Below are 21164 nucleotides of genomic sequence, written 5' to 3' on the forward strand. Positions count from 1 at the left end.
TTAATTATGCTAATACCCGATACATATGCATGTGCACAGCCAATATTTATGCAACAGTAGTATTTCACTTTCCATTAAACAGCTAAAAAAATTATATTTTAACAATTTTGTAAAACTGCTATATTTTGGGACCAAAAAGGAGTCTAACTGGGCCTTCTCCTTTTGGTATTGCACCTGCACAACTCAGAAAATTAATTATTTCATGTTTATTTACGACATTTGCACATAAAATGTGCTTTAAATGTGGATTGAGTGCTTTACCCACGGTTCCCTTTAATCATTTTTAAAGTAACTGGTTTGGACCAAGTTTTGCTCCAAGTTAAGCCAATGAGAGTTATTAGATTCTAAATAAACACAATGAATAGATTAAACATAAAAAATAAACCATTTTGAATCTAAAGAATGTTGTTATTGATCAGTTTTCAATGAGAGGAATGCTATGTCATTCTCGATAACTCTTAAACTTCAGGAGGCCTCCGCTAATCCACTACCAGCAGGTTCTTTGGCCTGGACCCGCTTGGGCCTTCAGGCCCGCACCGAGGTTCGGGCGTACACGTAAAAATGACCTAGCTACGCCACTGGTTCCTCAGTAAGGTGAAAATATCGAATATCAACTCCTACGCTCCTATATACATTTATATATAATTTTTACATCGGCCTGGTTATTTCTGCAAAAATAGCTTCCAATCGAGGAAGTGAAAGACAATTCAAATGTTTTTTGCTTTATGCAAAACATTTACATTTGACAAATTACTGTTGTGATCATCTTACTTAAACAGATAGTTCAGCTACTGCATGTAGCAACTCAAAATTTGACACAGTCTTTGACCTCGATTCCCGATATCAACAAGATAACAATGAACTCATCTGGAGAAACAATAGTTCAGGACGGCTGGATACAATGATAACCACCAACCAAATCGCCTTCTAGTGGGTCAGAACTTCAAAAGGTCTTTTTACTATAAGAATTAACGTTCGAATATAACTATTTATATAGGTATACTTGGGGCTTACTGATTTACCATCAAGAAGAAAAGTAGCAATACACACATATAATATCTAAATTATCACTGAATTAATTAAATATACATAAAGGCAACATAAGTATATACCGGTGTTCAAAAGTCATAGATCGAATGAGAACAAATACGGGTTACAAACTTAAACCGAAGAAAACACATCAACTATAAGAAGAAAACAAAGGAAAAAACCAGAACATTGAAGTGCAACAAAAAAAAAGTCAACATACATAGAAACGAACTAGCTGATAACAACTGCCACATTCCTGACTAGGAATAGGACATTTTCAGCAGTGGCGTAGCTAGGTCATTTTTACGTGTACGCCCGAACCTCGGTGCGGGCCTGAAGGCCCAAGCGGGTCCAGGCCAAAGAACCTGCTGGTAGTGGATTAGCGGAGGCCTCCTGAAGTTTAAGAGTTATCGAGAATGACATAGCATTCCTCTCATTGAAAACTGATCAATAACAACATTCTTTAGATTCAAAATGGTTTATTTTTTATGTTTAATCTATTCATTGTGTTTATTTAGAATCTAATAACTCTCATTGGCTTAACTTGGAGCAAAACTTGGTCCAAACCAGTTACTTTAAAAATGATTAAAGGGAACCGTGGGTAAAGCACTCAATCCACATTTAAAGCACATTTTATGTGCAAATGTCGTAAATGAACATGAAATAATTAATTTTCTGAGTTGTTCAGGTGCAATACCAAAAGGAGAAGGCCCAGTTAGACTCCTTTTTGGTCCCAAAATATAGCAGTTTTACAAAATTGTTAAAATATATTTTTTTTAGCTGTTTAATGGAAAGTGAAATACTACTGTTGCATAAATATTGGCTGTGCACATGCATATGTATCGGGTATTAGCATAATTAAGTCATGGCGCTAAATAACCGAAATCTTCGAAATCTTAACATTTTGTTTATTTTTTAAGACGGTTTTCGTCTGAAATGGAAGTGACCGCATTTGTGTTCATTCTTTATAATATTTGATAGATTTTTCATATTTAAGCTTGAGTTTAAGCGTCTTTAATGGCTAAATATGTTCAAATCTTTCACATAAACTAATTGAATCGACTGAAGTAGACACTTAAGTGTTTAAAAAGTGTCCAAAATCTTTCATCAAATGAACCTGCATTTTGAGGCCAAAATCGGTCCTTACCCTACTCCCTTGTAAAGAGCTCTTAATGGAACCCTGGTTCTCGCCTGGGATTTCTCCCCGCGAAAAGTATATTCATTTATCAGTCCATTATAGGATTTAAACGAATGAAATATTTTCTTTAGATATTTTTTCTTGGTCAGGAATATTTATTTTTGCACAAGTTTCATGACAAAATATGGAGGTTTATAAATTTATCATGTAAATTAAATCATCATAGATACAAGGATTGAATTTCGCCCTTGCGCTAGACGTGCGTTTCGTCTACAAAACACACATCAATGTCGCTCGAAATAAACGTTTTTAAAAAAATTACTGATCGTCTGATTTAAATTGCGTAAAGAAAGCACAGAATAAAACTGAAAAATGAACGACAATAAATTTGATTCAAAAATGAACCATGAAAAAAAATCAAGAAAGTTTCATTAAATTCGACGAAGGTTTAACAAAGTAATTGACAGGTAACAAATTCTAACCATAAACTGTAAATGCAAAAAAAATCCCTTTATCCATGAAATATGGATTTCGTCATTATGACCATGAACAGTTTTTGTCCAGCTAGCGTAAAATTTTACGAAGGTTTGACAAAGTCATTGATATCTTAAAACTTTAATCGCATACTGAACATATATGTACATACATACATGTGTAGTTGTAATATTGGCACCGCCGACGAGGTTTAGGATCGAAATGTCTCGTTTTCGCGACATATTTCAATGGCTCGACAAAAAATGTAAACCCCATATCGAATCTTAGCACATAATGAATTGCTTGAAAAAGGAAAGTGAGTAAAGATTTCACGAGAAAGAAAATGAAAAAAATGTATAATATGATACTAATTTTCGTCACTCTTATTTGTAATTACAAGCCATTGAAGAAAGGTTGACGTACTGTGAACCAATTCTTTTAATTTCATTTAGATGAAAATATATTTTTTTTTACCAAATTCAAGTGTACGCCCGGGCGTATTGACGTAAACGTAGCTACGCGCATGTACACTAGTATCCAATAATCCAAATAATCATTTGCATTTCATCTATGTAATTATTTGAATTTTGCCATGGAAAATAGTTACTCAGATTGGATCAAGAATACAAAGAAAGGCCAATTTAAGGATTCATGACAGGTTCAACAAAACCTATAGTTATTTGTATTAGAGTAAATGTTTCTCAATTTGGTTCTTCTGACACATATATCTGCTGATAAAATAGTTCTGGTATTTCAAGATTTCTGTTGTATTTTAGTTTGCCTCCAGTCGAGTATTCAGTTTTCCTTTACACTAACCCAGTTCGATAAAGATCATCCAAGAAATTCTACTGTGGAAAGTAATCGCCAAGCAACAGCTGCAAAATAAACAAAATATGGTAAAGTTGTGGCTTTCAATGGTAGAGACTTTTAGTACATCGATCTTTAGACCAGATCAATTTTTTATGTTTTATCAAAATCACAGATTAAATTATTTACAAAAATCTTAAAATGCACCGTAGTACATTATGTAGAATGCAGGTTTCAGACACTGCATGTTGAGCTGATCACAAAAGATTCAATCAACACGCCGTGTCTGAAACCTGCCTTCTTTGTAAAAAACACACTGAGGACAGATGACATTTCATCCTTAAATGCACAGTACTAGAGTCACCACGTTCAAAGCATTTAGCTCTATTAAAGCAGATTTTAGCTAGGAAAATCAGCACTGACACAGCAGAAGAAATATGTAACGACGAAGAGCTTCTCATGCACTGTATTCTGGACTGCTCAATGTTAATCAGAATGGGTTATATAGAAATACAAAGTGATATTATCAGAGACATTGAAGAAATCAGCAGAAATTTAATTTATGAATTGCACAATCGGCAGTGAACCTTAATAAATTATAATAACAATCTGTAAACTTTATATCGTGTGAGACAATAGCTTGGACAAAGAAACTTTTAGTGATATATTTAATTATTTTTTTCCGAACACCACCACCAATCTTTTCAATTGGTTACCTTATACCTGTTTACGACAGGGTGCTCCGAATTCAACGGAGGAATTTACCAGCACAACAACAACAACATATGGCAAAAGTTCTCGCAGTTACCGAAAATTAGTTTAAAGCCAATTAAAACTCATGAATAAATCAGGTTATCCACGATTAAAGTATCAATCAGATTCTCCCAGACTAGAGTATCAATCATTTCATTTCCAACGGATATAGAGAAGGACGTCATAAACAGCCTGGGAAGCCTTGTAATATATAAGTAAGAAGTTTCGACAGGATCATGAGTACTCATGACTGTACATTTATGCATGTAGTAATATATATTTAGTTTCAAAAACAAAATCCATGTTAGTACCGACAAACAGAATATTTAACGATTTCGCTACTATACGGTGTAAGATTTGATTTGATTTTCGGTGTTTTAACACCACTTTTAAGCACCGCATTTAGGCTATTTCGTAGCGGTCAGATTTTATTGGCGGAGGAAGCCGGATTAAGATTGGAGTCGAATGCACCAGGTGTTTTAAAAATAGATTAATTCGTTAATTCAAAGGTTCAATTAATCATGTGTAATTTTGATGCCCTGTAATCAAAATTACCGTAAAAATTAGGGCTTTAAATAAGAATTCTAAATTTAGATTTGCAAACCATTTTTTTTTTTAAGTTTTGAGAAACTGTTGGTAACGAAAACCCCGATTTAATAACCTGTTAAACATAAATCACGTTCAATGATATCTAAAACGTCACTTCAAACTTCAAAAGAATGAAATTCCGCTATGATATAAGAGAGGTCCTTTGAAATTCACGGAATAATAGTGACTATGATTAAAACCCATCCTTCTCAAGCATTGCAGTCATTGCAGTTGAAAAAAAATGGAGTAATAACTGCTTCATAATATTGACTTACATCTAGAAATGATCAGTGAGGACCGACTGATCATGTCAAAAATTTTATTTTTATTGTTTGACTGTGAACTTTCCATTCTTATGTAATATGAGGAAGACGCTACCTTAAATGCCAGCTTTATACTAAGACTATACTATATCCTATATATTGATTAGTTGTTGGTTGTTTAACGTCCAGTGGCAAATATTTCATGCATTTTCAGGACGAATGTCCTAGGCTACATTAACATATAGTTTTTGTATAAAAATAAAATAAGTTCAGATGGAAAATGTTTAGGGAATGATCATTGAACTTCAAAAGGCAGAAGGGAGTATGGTATTTTTCCTAAAAAATATATTCTTATTCCCAAATTGATGAAAAAAAAATCTGTTCAAGCAGAGGACAAAAAAAATATTTTGAATCCAGATCTTCACCAAAAATAATTTTATCTTTCAGATATGCAAAATAAATTTAACTTTTATATATCTAAAAATATTTAAAACTTCCCAAACGGCACCGGTAATTCTGTACACCGTGAGTAATTTTTTAGGTGATAATAGGCTGTATTTGCCAATTTATTATGATGAACCTTAATACTAGTGTTAAATTTTGACTAAATATTTTTATTGATAGCGATGAAGGGGTTCAGTGAAAAAAATCTTACTCAAACAAAAAAACATTCGTATTCCTTATCATCCTCAGTTTGTTAGTTCTACACCAATGTCATGTCCTAATTCAGAGTTAGTTTTATGACATTTCTTGCATAATTTTTTGTTAACTCACTTTTCAAGTTTTTATATGACAGCAAAATAAATTTGAGAATGGAAATGGGAAATACAAGCATGTCTGCTTTCGAGTAATGCTTAATCATGTCATAGTTGTTTTCAAGAAGATACATTTGGTTTCAAGACAATAACTTTAATATAAGTGAATGGATCTCCATGAAATTGTACTAGAAGGTTCAATACACAAAAGGAAGATTAGAATTGATTTTGGGGTTATGGTACAACATTTTTGGGGTTGTTTTTTTTATCAAAATTTTGTGTTTTTCTTTAAAAATTTTCCATATTTACATGGATTATACTCATCTAGTATATATAGATGCAACACATACTGATTTGGCAGGAGAGGCACACAAAATAGGATGTTTTAATTATTTTATCTGTAATTTGTGCATTTTTCCTATGATGTGTACTTCTTCATAATGTCGACATGAGGATCATGATAAAGAAAATATATTTGGTAAGTATATGCACATGACTTTTTTTCACAGAAACACACAGGCATTTGTCTCAGAAAAAAATTCCTATATACCTTAATATAACATGTTATATTAAGGTATATAGGGAAAAAAACAAATGCCTGTGAAGAAACACATGAGTTACTTGATAAATAAAACACTTCAGTCACTTGTCATTGTTTAAAACTCTCAGTAATAAAAATTTAGTTTCACTGATTGTGTGAAAATTTTAACAGAAAATGTATAAAACACTTGATGAAATTTCAACAGCATTATCTGCATAATTATTGATAACTTTCCTCACTATATATTCACAAGGATATAACTAACATATTGTCCATGCTATTCTGATCTGAGTTTTTATTCATACATATACTGGCATGGCTGGTGCTGTTCCAAGTTGTCTTCTTTATCTGTTTCTTTTGAAGTATTTGTTAAACCTTACCTGTTCAGTCACTATAAAGGGTTACAATTTTGATGTAGACGCAACACATAAATAGTGACCAAAAAGGTACCGCTTTCACATGAGAGAAGCTAGGAAAAAAAATAAATGTACACATTTTCAATATTTTTGTAGAACTTAAAACTATCAATGTCATATGAAATTAAGGAGATATGTAGTTAGATACTTCTGCTGAATAGAAATGTTTGGGTTCACTTGATACCTGTTTTCAAATTAGTTCATATTGAAGTTTGAAGGGTCCCAAATTAAAATATGTTTGATTTCAACTTGATTGATTGACTTGATATGACAAATTGACATAAAAGAAAATGGTGTTTTTTATATGCTAAATTTATACATTGTACATCTGTGGTCATATCAGGCTGTGCATGGCGAAACATTTTATTGCCTTTAGGTTTGTACATTTTTTATTTTGGTCATGAAATTGAAAATAAATTTGTAGTTCTGTTGAGTTGCTAACATGAGAGTACCCATATTGCACCTATATTGTCAGTTTTTTTCACCAACTTTTTTTTATGAAACAGACAAAAGTTTATCCTGTGCTTATTTTTTAGACTATCCTTGTTTACAATATAGTTACACCAATTTAATTTTGAGTCCATGCAGAGTCATAGAAAAATGGGTTTGAACTGACCTGCAAACAATCCATGATTCTGTAATGAGGTCAGTACCCAAATTCCATACATCATTACATGTTATTTCAAATCCTTAAAACTGGAATATAAACATGGTAAACAGATGTTTTGTTTTATTTCTTCAAATATTTAGAACAATTTGACATTATTCCATGCTTCAACTTTTCTTTTTTGAAGAAAAGGATGCTGGTAACAAATTTAATTTGCTCATTTTAAAAAGATGATAAATAACTGCACATGGTGAAAGAAAACTTGTAAGATTTCAACAGCTTTTTTTGTTGAATCTAGGTTCAATTTTGGTTACTGAGTGTAGTTTTGGTACTGAGATGTTATATAACCATAAGTGTGTATTGCTAAATAGGTTGAAATGTGAACCTGATATTGTGATAAAGTACTCTGTCGAGTGAAAATGTTTTTTGATCAGGTTTAAACTGATGCATAAAATATACAGTTGACTGTTGCAGCTTGATTTTTTTAGGATGAAGCCCACATACATGACATACTCCCAAGTAACATGCCCTGTACATGAATATACCTATCAAAGCAGTGATATTGTTTGCCTTAAATAAATGGAGAATAAAGGCATTTTCCCCTGGAGAAGAATCCCAATTTGAAAAACATAATGGCTTAAAATTATTCACAAAAAGACAATTATTTTCCCAAACAGTGCAGTAGTAATTGTGCATGAATTCAAACTAAATAAACACTTACTTTTTTTCATCCCTAAAATTACTATATATGTGCAGATTTCAGGGTCTATTTATGTATCATCACTGACAAAAAGGGGTCTGAAGTTTCAATCAAATTCATGGTTTATTCTAAATTCCCAATTTGATGGAAATTACGCATATTTTCCCAATAAAAAAGGGTAGAGGTAGTTTTGAAAAAAGCCAACAATATCACTGCAAAGTCATGGTATTATCATGGGTTATCATATGAACTCCATCTTCCCATAAATCCCTTTTTTGGACAATATGGGAGCATACACTACATTGCCTCACATTCTCATTAAGAAAAAATTCACCCACCTAATTAAATGGGCATTTAAAAAGTCAGAATGTGAATATATATGTTCAAACTCTTTTAGGTCATTTTTTAGTAGCAATAAACAAAAAAACTATGTCAATTGGACATGCTTTGATACTATATATGCCCTTGAATTTTTACTAGATAACATTTTTGTTCGCTTTGGAGATTCCGTATATCGTCAAGTTATTGGAATTCCAATGGGGACTAACTGTGCACCACTTATTGCGGACCTGTTTTGTATTGCTGTGAGTTACAATTTATGAAAAAAATCAGCAAAGACCCATCGAAACAACATCTCATAAACAAATTTAATAATACTTTTAGATATTTGGATGACATTTTGGCTCTCAATAATGACGACTTCAGTATGTATACTAAAGAAATTTATCCTGTTGAACTTACTTTAAATAAAGCTAATACTAACAATGACCACTGCCCTTTCCTCGATCTTGATATCTATATCACTAACGGAAAGCTTAATACTAAAATTTATGATAAAAGAGATGATTTTTCATTTCCTATCGTTAATTATCCATTTTTAGATGGTGACGTTCCATTGTCACCATCTTACGATGTTTATATATCTCAACTTGTACGATTCGCTCGTGTATGTAACAATGTTTTAGATTTTAACGAGAGAAATTTATGTATTACTGAAAAATTATTACACCAGGGTTTTCGATATCACAAACTAGTCAAAACATTTACAAAATTTTATCATCGGTATAAGGACATCATTCGTAAATATAGCTCAACATGCAGACTTCTTATACGTTCAGGTATTTCACATCCAATTTTTTATGGAAATATTCTTTATAAAGCACAAAAATGTCAGTATTCACCTCGGAAACTAACAAAACCTTTAAATAGACTTATCAAGAAGGGATATAGTTACGATAATGTTGTCAGGTCACTAAAGATTGCTTATTTTGGCGTTAATATTGATTCACTTATAGGGTCTTTGCATCGGAACTAAACACATTTATTAAAAAAACAGTTGTTGGCATGACACGGGTTATGTTCTTCTCATATATGTTATGATGGTATGATACAAAACCCCTAACGGGAAGGATTGTGCCTGATATTCATATGATGAAATCATAATCTTTCAATCAGTTTAATTGAAGTTTGGAGCTGGCATGTTAGTTAACTGCTAGTAGTCTGTCGTTATTTATGTATTATTGTCATTTTGTTTATTTTCTTTGGTTACATCTTCTGACATCAGACTCGGACTTCTCTTGAATTGAATTTTAAATGTGCGTATTGTTATGCATTTACTTTTCTACATTGGCTAGAGGTATAGGGGGAGGGTTGAGATCTCATAAACATGTTTAACCCCGCCGCATTTTTGCGCCTGTCCCAAGTCAGGAGCCTCTGGCCTTTGTTAGTCTTGTATTTTTTTAATTTTAGTTTCTTGTGTACAATTCGGAAATTAGTATGGCGTTCATTATCACTGAACTAGTATATATTTGTTTAGGGGCCAGCTGAAGGACGCCTCCGGGTGCGGAAATGTCTCGCTAAATTTAAGACCTGTTAGTGACCTTCTGCTGTTGTTTTTTCTATGGTCGGGTTGTTGTCTCTTTGACACATTCCCCATTTCCATTCTCAATTTTAATATATGCAGTTTGTACTTAAATGTACTAGCCATACTCAAGTCTCCAAGTCTCTTTTTATGATTAAACTTAGAGAGAGAAAACAAAACAGTTTCCATCTCCTGGGACTGTATCTGATAAAGTGATCTATGTGACATAATCAGTGAAAAGATTTGTTGAGAGTTTGCCAAAGGAAGTCATGAAAATAAATGTGTAGCTGCGGAACCGTAGCGCTTAGGTCCTTATAACATAAGGACCTAAGCGCTACGGTTCCGCAGCTAATAAATGTGTAGCTGTGAAGTTGCTAACATGAGAGTACCCAAATTGCACCTATATTGTCAGTTTTTTAACCAACCTTTTTTAAGAACCAGACAGATTGTGAATTATTGGGGGGGGGGGGGTGAATTAGTCTGTTGGCTTACATGATTTACCCTAATCACATTCAACAGTATCCCCCCCTATGAATTTTACTAACCCTCTATGGATCCGTAGGGGGTCAGTAGCGAACTATATAACTTATAATGGTCAACCAGTGCACCGCATGGCCATTATAAAAAAATCCCGAAATGTATTGCTTGCAGAGGTTTTTTCTGTGTTCCCATAGCTGGACGGAACTTTTACGCTAAATATGTTATCATTAATTATGATTTTGTGACTTTTAAATGAAGTACCTGTGATTACTAAGGAACTTTGTTCTGACCTCACTGATAATGGAAAATGAAGCAGACGAAACATGGCGTCAGATGTTGTTGTCCAAACTTCGGTAATTTCCGTGGTACAATAAAATTTAAATTAACTTCACAAGTTACCAAAATTTCCGAATTCTTTTTTTTTTTGTAAACAAACACAAATTCATGTCGTATTTCACATAGAAATTATTCGTATCTGTACCGTTTTTTCAAGTTCGCGTTGAAACGTTAAATTCGGCAGCCATTACAAAAAAATAATCGTACGAGATTTAACGAGAGTGACGAAACTTTTCAGATGGGTCGTGTACAAATCTATAACAAATTATTATCTAATAGAACTGAAAAGTACTAAAAGGAAAGATAAAGCCTGATAAATAATTTGGAGTTATCGTCAGGGAGATAATTCCTTAGTACCAAATGATTTTCAAACTATTGTCATAGCCATTACGTATTATTGTGGAGATTCCTATTTAGAAAACTTTGGTCTTTATGATAAGGTTCGATCGGGGCTTCTGTCAAGTAGTTATGGCATGCAATGACCCAACAAATAATCGACAGTAAATTGTTTATCTTGTATAAGTTACTATAAGACTTCAAAGTATTTTGCACTAAAAATCATCTTGGGTCAAACCGAATCGATTTTTTGGGTTGATTTTTTTTACCATATCATAAAGTAATAACTAATAGTGTAATAAATAGAATTTGTAATGAAAAAATAAAGATTCAATTTTTTGCTGAAATTTTTGTACCCACGAGTCACCTTAAGAATAACAAGGTTGAAAAATGAGGTGTCATAGCAGGTTCATATCACCCAAACCAGAAGGTCACACCATATGTATATTCAAGCACGTGTATGCACTGGTTTACAAACAAATTGTGCCATTCAAATAATACTTATACCCACAAACACAAACGACCAAACTCATTAGGTACTTTATTTTACATAAATATTCATATCAAATTTTACTCTCCATTCCTTATATGTGAGATCCTACCTGCCTCGGTCAAATGTGAAAGGTTGTACGCATTCGTGGTAAGTAATCAAATCATATATTTCCGAAAGAAATCATGAGAGCACATAAGTGGAACAGAAATTCGGCATTTAAGTTTAAGCCATCAAATAAACTAAAGAAGAAACACCCGAGGAAAATCTCAAACAAAGCAGTCAGACAAACATAAGAGGGGACATTTCATCTGACCATACCATTTCAATAGTCTTAACAGAACCTCGAAGTATTACAACATCTATGTTCAGGAGGTCAAGAAGGGAAGCAAATATCATCTTAAATAGTAATAAAGCAACCACAGTTAGGTAACACATTCTCTTATTACAATAAGGCTGAAAGTTTTTAATTTTACGATGTTCATTAGCACACGAACAGAAGGTGAATTGCATAAATTTCAAATAATAATACATTACAAAAAATCCATTTACTCAATTTACAGCTGACATTTTCCAAGTATGACGAGTTACAGCCTGGAAATGATCACTAATAACCGTATCCGTAAATCTTTAACTTAAATAACCACCAATAATGTTCCCATGCGCGTAGCTACGTTTACGTCAATACGCCCGGGCGTACACTTAAATTTGGTAAAAAAAAATATATTTTCATCTAAATGAAATTAAAAGAATTGGTTCACAGTACGTCAACCAATTACAAATAAGAGTGACGAAAATTAGTATCATATTATACATTTTTTTCATTTTCTGTCTCGTGAAATCTTTACTCACTTTCCTTTTTCAAGCAATTCATTATGTGCTAAGATTCGATATGGGGTTTACATTTTTTGTCGAGCCATTGAAATATGTCGCGAAAACGAGACATTTCGATCCTAAACCTCGTCGGCGGTGCCAATATTACAACTACACATGTATGTATGTACATATATGTTCAGTATGCGATTAAAGTTTTAAGATATCAATAACTTTGTCAAACCTTCGTAAAATTTTACGCTAGCTGGACAAAAACTGTTCATGGTCATAATGACGAAATCCATATTTCATGGATAAAGGGATTTTTTTTGCATTTACAGTTTATGGTTAGAATTTGTTACCTGTCAATTACTTTGTTAAACCTTCGTCGAATTTAATGAAACTTTCTTGATTTTTTTTCATGGTTCATTTTTGAATCAAATTTATTGTCGTTCATTTTTCAGTTTTATTCTGTGCTTTCTTTACGCAATTTAAATCAGACGATCAGTAATTTTTTTAAAAACGTTTATTTCGAGCGACATTGATGTGTGTTTTGTAGACGAAACGCGCGTCTAGCGCAAGGGCGAAATTCAATCCTTGTATCTATGATGATTTAATTTACATGATAAATTTATAAACCTCCATATTTTGTCATGAAACTTGTGCAAAAATAAATATTCCTGACCAAGAAAAAATATCTAAAGAAAATATTTCATTCGTTTAAATCCTATAATGGACTGATAAATGAATATACATACACAGTTAGATTTGGCATATCAAAGAACCCCTATTATTCAATTTTTGATGAAATCAAACAAAGTTTAATATTGGACCCTTTGGGCCCCTTATTCCTAAACTGTTGGGACCAAAACTCCCAAAAACTATCCTAACCTTCTTTTTATGGTCATAAACCTTGTGTTTAAATTTCAAAGATTTCTATTTACTTATACTAAAGTTATGGTGCAAAAACCAAGAATAATGCTTATTTGGGCCTTTTTTGGGCCCCTAATTCCTAAACAGTTGGAACCAAAACACCCAAAATCAATCCCAACCTTCCTTTTGTGGTCATAAACTTTGTTTCAAAATATCATTGATTTCTATTTACTTAAACTAAAGTTATAGTGCGAAAACCTAGAAAATGCTTATTTGGGCCCTTTTTGGCCCCTAATTCCTAAACTGGTGTGACCAAAACTTCCAAAATCAATCCCAACCTTCCTTTTATGCTCATAAACCTTGTGTTTAACTTTCATACATTTCTATTTACTTAAACTAAAGTTATAGTGCGAAAACCAAAAGTATTCGGACGACGACGACGACGACGCTGACGCCAACGTGATACCAATATACGACCAAAAATTTTGATTTTTTGCGGTCGTATAAAAATGGTAAAAGGTCAACTAAAGTACGAAGTTGAAGAGCATTGAGAACCAAATATGTATAAAAGTTTTGCCAGATACAGCTGAGGTAATCTATTTCTAAGGTAGAAAAGCTTAGAATTTCCGAAATTCTAAGTTTTGTAAACAGTTAAAATTTATAATTATGACCATATAAATAATAATTCATGTGAACACAGAAGTGCTGACTACTGGGCTAGTGACACCCTCAGGGAATAAAAACTCCAGCAGCAGTAATAAACTCATCATAGATACAAGGATTGAAATTTTATATTTGCGCCAGATGCGCGTTTCGTTTAAAAAAGACTCACCAGTGACGCTCTAATGTTTTTTTTATTTTAATTAAAATTATATTTATTATAATTGGAGTTTATTATGAACTTGTCATCTCACTCTATTGGGTAGTTAATTATCTTTGCACACGGTCTATGATGTCACAGTGCACATTCCATTCTTATCTATATTGCTACGTCATTACTTCTCACGATGTTGGGGTATGATATCTGATGCAAGGAATGCATGAACTTCTATTGTTTTGGTCAGCTTTTTTGTCAGGTTTTTTGACGTGAAACTGTGTACTTTGTTTATTTATACATCAAGAAGGACTTCTTCATATAGAATAACTTTGAGTTTAGTCTGATGTTAATATATTGGACAAATTATTTGTGTAAAACGTTCGTCTCGTTATGGCTTCTAAAAGAAGGGATACCAGGAAAAGGACACGTGGTCCAGAACTAATCCGAATAATTGGACTTCAACAGAGCTGAAAGAGAAATTAGCTTTGCTAGGGATTAAAATATCCGAAAACTTCACTAATAAACAATTGAAGCGTATTTTCTTGGATAATAAAAAAAATAGTCCGGAAAGTTCTGACAATGGAAATACTGAAACTAACAACATCAGTGCTACTGTAAATACGTCTTTATCACCAAATATAGAAGATGATGTTATTCTATCACCTACAAATACTCAAAATGCCGAATTTTCTAGCTTAATTCCGATAGCATCTACATCGCGGATGAATACAGTGGAACCCACGCCTTTACCAGTAATAGGTGCTTCTGCGCATCAAAACCACGCATTTCCGCCCAGGACTGATCTCAACACGCTTGACTATGCTCTTGTTAACAACACTTTGCAATTATGTCAGCAAGTTATTGCCGGTGTTCCAAAACAGACTAATAATAATAAATTCAACTTGCATTCCGCCATGAACTTTAACCCCGGGCCTGGATCAACTTTACCCGTTAACCAAAACACATTTGGTGTTCAAAACCCTACGTTGGGAGAATTTACTCAAACAAACCCCAATCAGATGAATTTTCCGAACAGTTTTGCATCACAAGTTCCTATCTTTTCCATGCAAAACCAACACATGCAAATGACAAAACATGGATATCCTGCCACAGCATTTTCCGGAGTTGATATGGTTTCTCCAGAGATTCGCACCAAAATCATCTCAGGTAAAGACATAAACTTAAACATTCTTCTACGTCCAAACTATGAAACACCCAATCAGCAAAAGTTTAAGGAAAATGATGACCGATTAAAACGGAATTTAACTTTAGACGAATTCATTATAGCTTTTGGAAGATTCAAAAAAAATTATGTGTCAAGTTTTTCCAAACAGGGCAGAGGAATTGGATTGCTACCTATCACACATAATTGAAACCGCAAATGTGTGGCCAGGAAAATATTTTGAATACCATAAAATGTTTAGCGCAAAATGTTCAATCATGTTACAAGAACACAATATAAAAATTGACTGGTCAAGGGGTGATTTAGAATTGAGACAAATGGTTTGTGCTGGATCTACAGTTAATATGTGCAATTTCTGTTCTTCAACACTTCACAAATCATCTATGTGTGGGAATAACAGGGGATATCAAAATTCTAAAACTCAACCTACACAGGATAAATATGGAAGAGATATTGTGGTGCATGATGGAATGCAAATCTGTAATAATTTTAATCAACCCAAAGGTTGTGTCAAACCTTATTGCCGATATGCTCACGTGTGTAAAATCTGCAAGAAAACCCATGGGAAGTTTGAATGTTCCACTAATAAATCTATGCCAGGAACCCAACAGGAACATAACAAATCATTCCCAGTTAGACAGTCCCAACAGTAAATCAAAATGACTAGATTCTATTGATACAACAGATGTTCCGTCAACACCTATAAACATTGATCAATTAGAAAGGGAACTTTTAAATCATCCAGATAGGCATTTTGTGAACTTTTTATGTAACAGCCTTCGTTATGGATTTGATATGTTAGTTTCAGATGTAAATTTACCTATTTATGAATGTAAAAATTCTTTAACTGCCAGGAAAAATCCTGAAGTAGTCACAAATTTGTTACAACAGGAGGTTGATAAAGGTTTTTTAAAGGGCCCTTTTTCTCAACCCCCTTTTTTAAGTTATAGAGTAAGTCCATTGGGTATTGCTACACACAAATATTCCAAAAAACAAAGGCTTATAATTGATTTATCATCTCCTCATAATTTAGATGAGCACTACAGTGTTAACGATTTAATAGAAAAAGACCTATGTTCCTTGACATACATTAAAATTGATGATGCTATTAATGCGATTCAAAGATATGGTTCTAAGTCCCTATGTTGTAAGGTGGACATCTCAGATGCGTTCAAACAACTTCCGATTAAAAAAGAACAGTGGCATCTCTTTTGTGTCAAGTGGAATGGTCAGTACTATCATTACGTTCGTTTACCTTTTGGGTGTCGTTCTAGTCCCCGTCTGTTCGACTCTTTATCTACAAGTGTGTGCTGGATAGCTCAGAACAATTATGATATCAAAGTCATTTTCCATCTTTTAGATGACTTTTTAACTGTAGACAAACCTTCTGATTGTGGAGAAAGAACAATGGCGTTGTTAAGCCTTATTTTTAACAAACTTAATATTCCTTTGTCAAGTAAGAAGACTGTTGGACCAGTTTGTGAACTAGAATACCTAGGCATTATTTTGGACACAATTAATATGCAGGCTAGACTTCCGTTAGACAAGGTTGAGAGAATCACACAATTTATAAGTTTTGTTTTAGATAAAAAAATCTTGTACGCGTAGAGAACTCGAACAATTACTTGGACATCTTAACTTTGCTACTAGAGTAATTCTGCCAGGTCGAGCCTTTGTTACTTACCTATATAGACTGATGTGTTCTGTCAAAGAGAGCCACCATTATGTCCATTTAAATAAAGAGTGTAAATCTGATTTAACAATGTGGCTACAATTTTTGTCAACGTGGAATGGAATTAACATGTTCTATGAATCTCATTTAACATCTGCAGCTGACATGCATTTATTTAGGGATGCTTCGTCTACCATTGGTTTTGGAGGTTTTTATCAAGGAAAATGGTTTTGTGACACTTGGCCTACAGACCTCCCAACTATTTCGGATAAAACTCTATCTATCGCTTTTTTGGAGTTATATCCTATCGTGGTATCAGCTGTTTTATGGGGAAAAGGATGGTATAAAAAGCGCATTTTATTTCACTGTGACAATTTAGCGTCTGTTATTATTCTAACTAAAGGTCGGTCAAAAGATCCAATAATCATGAAACTGATGAGACGTCTTGTTCTGTGTGCAGCAAAATTTAACTTTGCATTTTACAGCGAACATGTGCCTGGAAAAATGAACTTAATCGCTGACTCTTTATCTCGTTTACAGATGAACAAATTTCATCAGTTAGCACCAGAGGCAGAGAAAGCAGCAACTCCTTGTCCAACCCTGGAAGAGATTATTTGGACATCGCAGTAGAAAATTTACAAACATTCGCTGTTGCAGATTCAACTAAAGCTTTGTACAACGTGGGATATGAACATTATCTTAAGTTCTTACAATTACAAGGATCAACTTGGTCAACTTTCCAGTTACCACCAGTTTCTGAGAACTTGTTGATGCGTTTCATAGCCTATTGCGAATCTGATAAACATCTGAGATATTCCACCATTAAATCCTACCTATGTGGTATACGTTTCTATTACTTACTTAAAGGGGGTGTTAATCCATTAGAGAATTTTGTTGGTAAACCATTGCCAAAATTAAAATCAGTATTAGTAGGTTTGAAAAAGAAACATGCCATTATGCCTAAGAGAATTCGTTTACCCATAACATTTGATATTTTATACAAAATGTGTTTTTTACTACGCAATTGTATTTTTGATAGTTATACAGACGTTTTAATAGAAGCTGCATGTGTAACAGCTTTTTTCGGGTTTTTAAGATGTGGTGAATTTTCTGTTAATGATACAAAAAAATTTGATCATGAATCAAATTTGTGTCTGAGTGATGTTCAAATATCAAATGATTGTATTTTTGTGCACCTTAAGAAATCTAAGACTGATCCTTTTAGGTATGGTATTACTATTCATTTGTTCAAAAACAATACAGATATATGTCCTGTAGTAGTACTTCAAAAATACTATAGACTCAGAATGAGTATTTTTAGCAATTCTGAGTCCTTTTTTATTACTAATAAAGGTGATCCATTGTCAAGAAATTTTTTCATTTCTCATGTAAAATGTACATTAGACAAATTAGGATTATCCAGCGAAAAGTATAATGGTCATTCATTCAGAAGTGGTGCTGCAACTACTGCACACAAAGCACGACTGGAAGATCATCTTATTCAAACTTTGGGACGATGGTCCTCAGATTGTTATACCAAATATATTCATACCTCTCTAGATGTACTTAGACAAGCTCAAATTCAAATGACCTCTACTTTGAACAATTAAAATTTGTACTGACAGTAAGGAGTGAATTGATTTTTATCCTTTTCATTATTTCAACTTGGGGCTACAGCTGCAAGCATCTGTATTTGGCTATTTCGATACAAAATTTTTAGTCAATCTATGAAAAATTATCTCAATTCCAAGTTTCAAGATTTAGCTAGAGTTATCTCCCTTTGCATATGGAGATAGAACATTATACATTATTGGTTTTTAATTGCAGTTGTATAAGTCCCCAGTTGCCATATTGTAAATAAATGCATATACTTTTAGATTCTTGAATAAATAATAGTTTAGTACTTAGTCTTTATATATATTAATATACTTCTCATCACACTTACAGTTTATTACAAACTTCAGACATTTGTCCTTTAGAAATTGAGATTTGGGTTTATGCTTATGAGACAGCAACTCAAGGCATTATTATAATTTCTGTGTTAAAGAGTTTATGGGTGAACTAGAGACATTAATTTGGTATTAGATAAAACCATTTATAATAAATCAAGAACAAGTGAAGTCATAAAATTAAAATTATATTTATTATAATTGGAGTTTATTATGAACTTGTCATCTCACTCTATTGGGTAGTTAATTATCTTTGCACACGGTCTATGATGTCACAGTGCACATTCCATTCTTATCTATATTGCTACGTCATTACTTCTCACGATGTTGGTGTATGATATCTGATGCAAGGAATACATGAACTTCTATTGTTTTGGTCAGCTTTTTGCCACCACCTCCCCACCACTCTCCTTGCTGTCAGTGCCATGGGGACTTTCATTGATGTTATATATGTTGTTACATAGTGTGATGATTGTGTTATATACTTTTTGTTTATTATTAGAATTTTACAATTGCTTGTCATTATTTTACTTTATTAATTTTTTTATTTTCTTTGTATTGTAATAACAAATAATATTAACAATTGAATCAATTTTTGATACCATACTGATGTATGGTCTAAATACCTTATTTTTAACGGTCTTTGTACCTCATTTTGACACCATACTGACGTATGGTTTAATTTACATTGTTCTTTGATACTTATTACATATTTCTGATACCATACTGACGTATGGCCTGGTTACCTTTCTATAGCACCATACTGACGTATGGTTTAAACGCATCATTTGACACCATACTAACATATGGTTTTAATTTCTTATTTTGACACCATAATGACTTATGGTTTAAATTACCTTTTGACACCATACTGACGTATGGTCTAAGCACCTCTTTTTTACACCATACTGACGTATGGTTTAAGCACCTCTTTTTGACACTATACTGACGTATGGTTTAAGCACCTCTTTTTGACACCATACTGACGTATGGTTTAAGCACCTCTTTTTGACACCATACTGACGTATGGTTTAAGCACCTCTTTTTGACACCATACTGACGTATGGTTTAAGCACCTCTTTTTGACACCATACTGACGTATGGTTTAAGCACCTCTTTTTGACACCATACTGACGTATGGTCTAAACATCCTATTTTTGATACCATACTGACGTATGGTTTAAACATCTTGTTATTTTATACCATTTTTTGTTTGGTTTATACTTCTATACAATGTATTGTTGGAACAATATACTTATGAACCTTTTATATTTGTTTGTTAAAATCTTACTTTTTCATCTATTTTATGAATGGCTATTTCGATACAAAAATTTTTAGTCAATCTATGAAAAATTATCTCAATTCCAAGTTTCAAGATTTAGTTAGAGTTATCTCCCTTTGCATATGGAGATAGAACATTATACATTATTGGTTTTTAATTGCAGTTGTATAAGTCCCCAGTTGCAAATAAAGTACGAAGTTGGAAAACAATGAGGATAAAAATTTCCTAAAAGTTTTGCCAAATATAATATAAGGATTTCGGTATAATATGGTATTATAAATTGCTTCTTTTTTTAAAATAATTATCATCATTATAGTTTTGGTTTAATATATTATATTTGTGAATATAATCATTACATTATATACCTATATGGAGTTATTTTCTTTCAGAACGACAGGTCATTCTTTTTCAGAATCAACCCGGACGATACCATGTTTCAATGATATATGCTCCAAGGCATAAACTAATGACCTGTGTGAGGTCTTCCTTGATAAACATGCAATCTATGATTTACTTCAAAACTTTATTCGTCTACAAGATTTTTGTTGCCGATTTGGAAATTTATTTTTTAAAGTTCAATCGATGAATGATAGGTGTAAAAGAAACCGTCATTGTAGTCCCGCATTTTAATTTTAGAAACAAATAACGTGAATTTATCGCTACAATAAACATATAAAGAAACATTATCATATATGTCAGATGAATTATATATGTCAGATGAATTTTAATGTAGACTTTCATAAAATAAATCCAGATTTAACATATTCGTGTGTAAGATTTTGAAAATCTTATTGAATCAAACTGAATAGGTTGATTGATTTTTTGGTTGCTTACTTAACGTCCAGTGGCAAATATTTCATGCATGTTCAGAACAATACACACTGAATAGGAAATCATACTGTGACCTACATGTATTTATATTCGTCTTCGTGTCAATGCTAACTTTTTAAAATTTATGTATACCTTTTACTCTATCAAATGATCAACTAATAAGATAATCT

The sequence above is a fragment of the Mytilus galloprovincialis genome, chromosome 2 (genome assembly GCF_965363235.1).
Source record: "Mytilus galloprovincialis chromosome 2, xbMytGall1.hap1.1, whole genome shotgun sequence".
In the NCBI taxonomy this organism is placed as follows: domain Eukaryota; kingdom Metazoa; phylum Mollusca; class Bivalvia; order Mytilida; family Mytilidae; genus Mytilus; species Mytilus galloprovincialis.